Source organism: Hemiscyllium ocellatum (assembly GCF_020745735.1).
Source record: "Hemiscyllium ocellatum isolate sHemOce1 chromosome X unlocalized genomic scaffold, sHemOce1.pat.X.cur. SUPER_X_unloc_1, whole genome shotgun sequence".
In the NCBI taxonomy this organism is placed as follows: domain Eukaryota; kingdom Metazoa; phylum Chordata; class Chondrichthyes; order Orectolobiformes; family Hemiscylliidae; genus Hemiscyllium; species Hemiscyllium ocellatum.
In genome coordinates, this window is record NW_026867588.1 from 54,996 (window position 1) to 63,412 (window position 8,417).

Sequence of the window (8,417 nt, forward strand, 5' to 3'; positions counted from 1 at the left end):
CAGAGGATGTGGTGGGGGCTGGTACAATGACAACATTTAGGAGGCATTTGGATGGGTATATGAATAGGAAGGGTTTGGAGGGATATGGGCCGGGTGCTGGCAGGTGGGGACTAGATTGGGTTGGGATATCTGGGTCAGCATGGACGGGTTGGACCGAAGGGTCTGTTTCCGTGCTGTACGTCTCTATAACTATGATTGGGAGACAGTGTAGAGGGAGCTTTACTCTGTATCTAACCACCTGTCTCTGGGAGTGGATTAGGTTAGGGATATCTGGGTCAGCACGGACGGGTCAGGCCGAAGGGCCTGTTTCCGTGCTGTACCTCTCTGTGACTCTATCTCGGCCATGGAGTGGTAGAACGTCCAAAGTCACACAACACCAGGTTATAGTCCAACATGTTGATTTGAAACCACAAGCTGTCAGAGCACTGCTCCTTCATTGAGTGAAGTCATTTTACCTGTCTGACCCGTCCCTGCTGACCCAGGTATCCCGAACCTAACCCAGTCCCCATTCCCCCAGCACTCGGCCCCATCTCCCTCTAAACCCTTCCTGTTCCTGTCCCCCATCCACCTTTTAAATGCTGTCATTGTACCAGCCCCCCACCCACTTCCTCTGGCAGCTCCTCCCACACACGCACCACCCTCTGGGAGGAAAAAGTTGCCCCTCGGGTCCCTTTCCCCCTCTCACCTTAAACCTACCCCCCTCTAGTTCTGGACTCCCCCACCCCAGGGGGGAAAAGACCTTGTCTATTTACCCCCCACCCTCGTGATGTTATAAACCTCTATAAGGTCACCCCTCAGCCTCCAACGCTCCAGGGAAAACAGCCCCAGCCTGTCCAGCCTCTCCCTGTAGCTCAAACCCTCCAACATCCTTGTCAATCTTTTCCGAACCCTCCCACAACATCCTTCCTGTAGCAGGGAGACCGGGATTGAACACAATATTCCAACAGGGGCCCCTAACCAATGTCCTGTACAGCCACAACATGACCTTCCAACTCCTGTACTCAATAAAGGTTTATCTGACCAATAAAGGGAAGCATACCAAACCCCTCCTTCACTATCCTATCTACCTGCGACTCCACTTTCAAGGAGCTATGAACCTGCACTCCAAGGTCTCTTTGTTCAGCAACACTCCCCCAGGACCTTACCCTTAAGTGTATAAGTCCTGCTAAGATTTGCTTTCCCAAAATGCAGCCCCTCGCATTTATCTGAATTAAACTCCATCTGCCACTTCTCAGCCCTTCGGCCCATCTGGTCCAGATCCTGTTGTAATCTGAGGTAACCCTCTTCGCTGTCCCACTACACCCTCCAATTCTGGGATCATCTGCAAACCTACTCACTGTACCTCGAATGTCCACATCCAAATCGTTTATATAAAATGATGAAAAGCAGTGGACCCAGCCCCGATCCTTGTGGCACTCCACTGGTCATGGGCCTCCAGTTCTGAAAAACAACCCTCCTCTCTCTCTCAGAAATCTCTTCACCCGGAGAGTTGGTGGGTTGGTGAAGGTTGGTGTGTCTGTGGGATTCAGCGATAGAGGAAGGTGGGGGTGGAGACCTAAACGCATTTAGCGCTTTCACAGAGGACTAAGGTGCAGCGCTTATAGACCAAGGGATGTGCAAGTGTCGGTGGGATTATGGTGTACCCTACTCCTGCTCGATGGATTGGGTTCAGACCGTGCTGTCATTGGTGATCGCAAATTGGGTCAGTTCACGTGTGTCCACCCACTCAATTTGCTTTTGATTGCATTAATGACCCTCGAGTCTGGGTAATAAAACTAATGGATGCGTGCAAAATCAACACTTCAGAAGAGGAAATATGGAACGTTAGTGCCCCGGCGCAATAGATTAAAGACTGAGCAGCTAATCGCCCACACTCTAGGAATCTAATAAGCTGAATCTTCTCGTAAGTGTGAGTTAATTCAGTGTAATTAATAACCAGAGGGGAATGTTATATCACAGCGTTGCAACCAAAAGTAAACCTGATGCGTGTCTTTATTTCTGTAAGGATGCAGCCATAAAATACTGACTCATTTTGAGCACGTTCCTGTCGTCAAATCTCTCTGTCACGGGTGAGGTGCTGAGTCCTTGCGAGGATGCCCACCCTCCTAGAAATTCAGGGAGTCCCCACGGTGTGCAACGAGGCTATTCACCTCATCAGGACCCTCCGATGAAAAGCATTCCCCCCCCCACCACCATCCCTGGGTACTCGGTACCCTCCCGCAACGGGCACATCCCTGGGCACTACGGGGACAACTTAGCATGGTTAAAAACAAGGGCTGCAGATGCTGGAAACCAGAGTCCAGATCAGAGCGGTGCTGGAAAAGCGCAGCGGGTCAGGCAGCATCCGAGGAGCATGAAAATCGACATTACAGGCAAAAGGAATAGAGACAGGGAGCCTGTAGGGTGGAGAGATAAGTGCGAGGGGAGTGGGGGTGGGAAGAAGGTAGCATAGAGTGCAATACGTTAATGGAGGTGATAGGTCAGAGAGGAGGGTGGAGTGGATAGGTGGGAAGGAAGATAGGCAGGTAGGACAGGTCATGAGGATGGTGCTAAGCTGGAAGGTTGGAATTGGGGTGAGCTGGGGCAAGGGGAAACGAGGAAACTGGTGACGTCCACGATTTAGCACGGCCAATCCCACCCTAACCTGCACATCCCTAGGCACTATGGGGACAATTTAGCACGGCCAATCCCACCCTAACCTGCACATCCCTGGGCACTACGGGGACAATTTAGCACGGCCAATCCCACCCTAACCTGCACATTCCTGGGCACTACGGGACAATTTAGCACAGCCAATCCTACCCTAACCTGTGCATCCCGGTGCACTACGAGGACAATTTAGCACGGCCAATCCCACCCTAACCTGCACATCCCTTGGCACTACGGGGAGAATTTAGCACGGCCAATCCCACCCTAACCTGTACATCCCCGGGCACTACGGGGACAATTTAGCACGGCCAATCCCACCCTAACCTGTACATCCCTGGGCACTACGGGGACAATTTAGCACGGCCAATCCCACCCTAACCTGTACATCCCTGGGCACTACGGGACAATATAGCACGGCCAATCCCACCCTAACCTGCACATCCCTGGGCACTACGGGGACAATTTAGCACGGCCAATCCACCCTAACCTGCACATCCCCGGGCACTACAGGACAATTTAGCACGGCCAATCCCACCCTAACCTGCACATCCCCGGGCACTACAGGACAATTTAGCACGGCCAATCCCACCCTAACCTGCACATCCCTGGGCACTACGGGGACAATTTAGCACGGCCAATCCCACCCTAACCTGCACATCCCTGGGCACTACAGGACAATTTAGCACGGCCAATCCCACCCTAACCTGTACATCCGTGGGCACTACGGGGACAATTTAGCACGGCCAATCCCACCCTAACCTGCACATCCCTGGGCACTACGGGACAATTTAGCACGGCCAATCCCACCCTAACCTGCACATCCCTGGGCACTACGGGGACAATTTAGCACGGCCAATCCACCCTAACCTGCACATCCCCGGGCACTACAGGACAATTTAGCACGGCCAATCCCACCCTAACCTGCACATCCCTGGGCACTACGGGACAATTTAGCACGGCCAATCCCACCCTAACCTGCTCACCTATGGACTCAGAATGAAATGGGGTGGCGAGAGACAAAAAGAGAGCAACAGAGAGGCAAGGAGAGAGAGGGAAAGAAAAAAAATGAGTAATAGAGATAGAGAAAAGAGAGACAGTAACGTGAAGAGAGCAACAGGGAGGGAGGAAGGGAGAGAGAGAAGGGGAAAGAGAGAGACGGAGATGTAAAAACCGAGTAACAAAGATAAACAGAATGGAAAAGAAAGAGATAGAGATATAACAAGTTATTAAAAGACACGCTTAAATCGACAGTAACACAGTGAGATAATGGGAGAGGAGGAGTGGGGCAGGGTAAGTATAGATGGGAAGTATGATTCTCAGGCTCCAGTTAGAGAGGTCTGGGGGAGAAGGGGGTGTGGTGGAGGGGGTATAATCACACTCAGCTGGGGTGTGGGGGAGGGCTGACCAGAATGCTTCAACCCCCAACATTCTTCCTCAAGCCCACCCCCTTCCCTGCCACCTAACTCCTTCACATTCAATGGCGTTATTGTCACTGAATCCCCCTTCACCCACTATCAGCATCCTGGGGGTTACCGTCTCCAACGAGAGAGAGAGAATCTAACCATCGCCCCCTTGATGTTCAATGGTGTTACCGTCACTGAATTCCCCTTCCCCCCCACTATCAACATCCTGGGGGTTACCGTCTCCAGCAAGAGAGAGAGAGAGAGAATCTAACCATCGCCCCCTTGTTTAATGGTGTTACCGTCACTGAATCCCCTTCCCCCGCGATGAACATCCTGGGGGTTACTGTCTCCAACAAGCGAGTGAGAGAATCTAACCATTGCCCTCTTGATGTTCAATGGTGTTACCGTCACTGAATCCCCCTCCCCCCCCCCCCCCCCCCCCACTATCAACATCCTGGGGGTTACCGTCTCCAACGAGAGAGAGAGAGAGAATCTAACCATCGCCCCCTTGATGTTCAATGGCGTTACCGTCACTGAATCCTCCTCCCCCCCCCCCCCCCACTATCAACATCCTGGGGGTTACCGTCTCCAACGAGAGAGAATCTAACCATTGCCCTCTTGATGTTCAATGGCGTTACCGTCACTGAATCCCCCTTCCCCCCACTATCAACATCCTGGGGGGTTACCGTCTCCAACAAGAGAGAGAATCTAACCATCGCCCACCCGTGACGTTCAATGGTGTTACCATCACCGAATCTCTCACTTCCCCATATATTAACATGTGGTGGTGGTGGGGGGGGGTTACCATCTCCAATGGGAGAACAGGTGAGAGTTTTGCTAAAGCTGTACAGGGCATGTGTCAGAACACAGTTGGAGACCATGAACAGCAGGGGTCCTGTATCCAAGCACAGATAGACTGAAGGCAGTCCAGGGGAGGCTCCCTCGGCTGTTCCCAGGAGAGGGAATACAGGACCTGTACTTGTTGGAAGGTCAGAAAAACAAGGGATGACCTTATTAAAATGTAGGAGATCAACGGGGAGAGGAGGGGGGATTCGATTGGGGTGGGGGGGGGGAGATGTGGAGAGCGTGCTCCCCCTTTGAGAGTCTAAGAGCAGAGGGTGTGAACTCAGAGAGTGAGGGGTGAAGACAGAGACTGCTTCTCTTTCTGAGGGGTGGTGGGGGGGGGCGGGGAGAAGAGTGAATCCTTTCCCGCAGCGGGATGGCGAGGCTGGGGGTTGCTCAGTCTATTCCAGAGTGAGGTTTTTAATCAGTAACAGGCAGAGGGGAGTGTAGTAACATTGCAACGACGCTTTCACCTTATCGAGGTTATTTTGTTTTTTAAATTACAAAAAGGGGGGGGGTGTAATAAAGGCAGAGATGCCGAGGAGTCTGGAAAGAGGCTAGTTTAAAGTTTGGGAGAAGATTTGTAGCTCGGGTGCTCATTGTTGTGGTTCTGTTCGCTGAGCTGGGAGTTTGTGTTGCAGACGTTTCGTCCCCTGTCTAGGTGACATTCTCAGTGCTTGGGAGCCTCCTGTGAAGCGCTTCTGTGATCTTTCCTCCAGCATTTATAGTGGTTTGTCTCTGCCGCTTCCGGTTGTCAGTTGCTGTCTGCTGCAGTGGCTGGTATATTGGGTCCAGGTCGATGTGTTTGTTGATAGGATCAGTGGATGAGTGCCATGCCTCTAGGAATTCCCTGACTGTTCTCTGTTTGGCTTGCCCTATAATAGTAGTGTTGTCCCAGTCGAATTCATGTTGCTTGTCGTCTGTGTTTTTAATGATTACAAAACACTACACAGGACAAACAGGAAGACAGCTAACAACCCGCATCCATGAACACCAACTAGCCACGAAACGACACGACCAGCTACCCCTAGTAGCCACACACACAGATGACAAGCAACATGAATTCGACTGGGACAACACTACTATTATAGGACAAGCCAAACAGAGAACAGCCAGGGAATTCCTAGAGGCATGGCACTCATCCACAGATTCTATCAACAAACACATCGACCTGGACCCTATATACCGGCCACTGCAACGGACAGCAACTGACAACTGGAAGCGGCAGGTACAAACCACTATAAATGCCGGAGGAAACACCACAGAAGCGCTTCACAGGAGGCTCCCAAGCACTGAGGATGTCACCTAGACAGGGGACGAAACGTCTGCAACAAAAACTCCCAGCTCGGAGAACAGAACCCACAACAACAGAGGCTAGTTTAACAACAGCCAGGGTGTGTGGCCGGTTCTGCCTTGGTTTAGCTCTAACAGTGAGAGGCTGCTGCGGTGCAGAAAGACTTCCAAGGTTAAGCAGATGATTCCTGACTGACCTGCCTCTCTCAAATCTCTCCTGCCCCCGTAAGAATCGGTGTTTCAAATTTACCTTTTTGCCAAGGGGTGTGTTTACAGGAAGTTACCGGATTGGAACAGCTCCTGAGTTTAGTTGCTGTGTCTGATTGGTTACATTTTCCAATAGATCGGGTGACACGGTGGCTCAGTGGTTAGCACTGCTGCCTCACAGCGCCAGAGACCCGGGTTCAATCCCCACCTCAGGCACCTGTCTGTGCGGAGTTTGCACGTTCTCCCTGTGTCTGCGTGGGTTTCTTCCGGGTGCTCCGGTTTCCTCCCACAGTCCAAAGATGTGCGGGTCAGGGTGAATTGGCCAGGCTAAATTGCCTGTAGTGTTAGGTAAGGGGTATGGGTGGGTTACGCTTTGGCGGGTCAGTGTGGACTTGTTGGGCCGAAGGGCCTGTTTCCACACTGTAAGTAATCTAATAATTTATTCAAAATTCTGATCTCTTCTGTTTGTATTTTAACTGTAACGTTGACATAAATTCTGTTTTGCTAAAAGCCGAGTGGTTTGACCAGCTGCATCACACCTGGAACAGCCACTTCACATCTGCCTTTAGATTAGATTAGATTCCCTACCGTGTGAAAACAGGCCCTTCAGCCCAACAGGTCCACACTGACCCTCTGAAGAGTAACCCACCCCGACCCATTTCCCCCCTGACTAATGCACCTAACGCTATGGGCAATTTAGCACGGCCAATTCACCTGACCTGCACGTAGAGTCATAGAAATGCACAGCACAGAAACAGACCCTTCGGTCCAACCCATCCATGCTGACCCAGATATCCCAACCCAATCTAGTCCCACCTGCCAGCACCCGGCCCATATCCCTCCAAACCCTTCCTATTCATATCTGCAAATGTGTTGCTGGTCGAAGCACAGCAGGTTAGGCAGCATCTCAGGAATAGAGAATTCGATGTTTCGAGCATAAGCCCTTCATCAGGAAGGGCTTATGATTCCTGATGAAGGGCTTATGCTCGAAACGTCGAATTCTCTATTCCTGAGATGCTGCCTAACCTGCTGTGCTTCGACCAGCAACACATTTGCAGCTGTGATCTCCAGCATCTGCAGACCTCATTTTTTACCCTTCCTATTCATATCCCCATCCAAATGCCTCTTAAATGTTGTCATTGTACCAGCCTCCACCACATCCTCTGGCAGCTCATTCTATACACGTACCCACCCTCTGTGTGAAAAAGTTGCCCCTTAGGTCTCTTTTATATCTTTCCCCTCTCACCCTAAACCCACGCCCCTCTAGTTCTGGACTCCCCGAACCCAGGGAAAAAGACTTTGCCTATTTACCCTGTCCATGCCCCTCATAACTTTGTAAACCTCTATAAGGTCATCCCTCAGCCTCCGACGCTCCAGGGAAAACAGCCCCAGCCTGTCCAGCCTCTCCCTGTAGCTCAAACCCTGGCAATATCCTTGTAAATCTTTTCTGAACCATTTCAAGTTTCACAACATCTTTCCGATAGGGAGACTGTGGGAGGAAACCAGAGCACCTGGAGGAAACCCACGCAGATACGGACAGAACATGCATGAAAAAATAGGATGGGCTCACATATTCTTAAAATATTTTGAGCAGGGTCTGACCTGGTCTACAACAATATCCTCCACCATTTCTGCCACCTACACACAGACCCCATCACCAGATATGTATTCCCCTCCCCATCCCATCTGCTTTCTGCAAAGACCGTTCCCTCCGTGACTACCTGGTCAGGTCCACACCCCCCAACAACCCACCCTCCCAACCTGCGCCCACACCTCCTCCCTCACCTCCATCCAAGGCCCTAAAGGAGCCTTCCACATCCATCAAAGTTTCACCTGCACATCCACCAATATCATTTATTGTATCCGTTGCTCCCGATGCGGTCTCCTCTACATTGGGGGAGACTGGGCGCCTCCTAGCAGAGCGCTTTAGGGAACATCTCCGGGACACCCGCACCAATCAACCACACCGCCCCGTGGCCCAACATTTCAACTCCCCCTCCCACTCTGCCGAGGATATGGAGG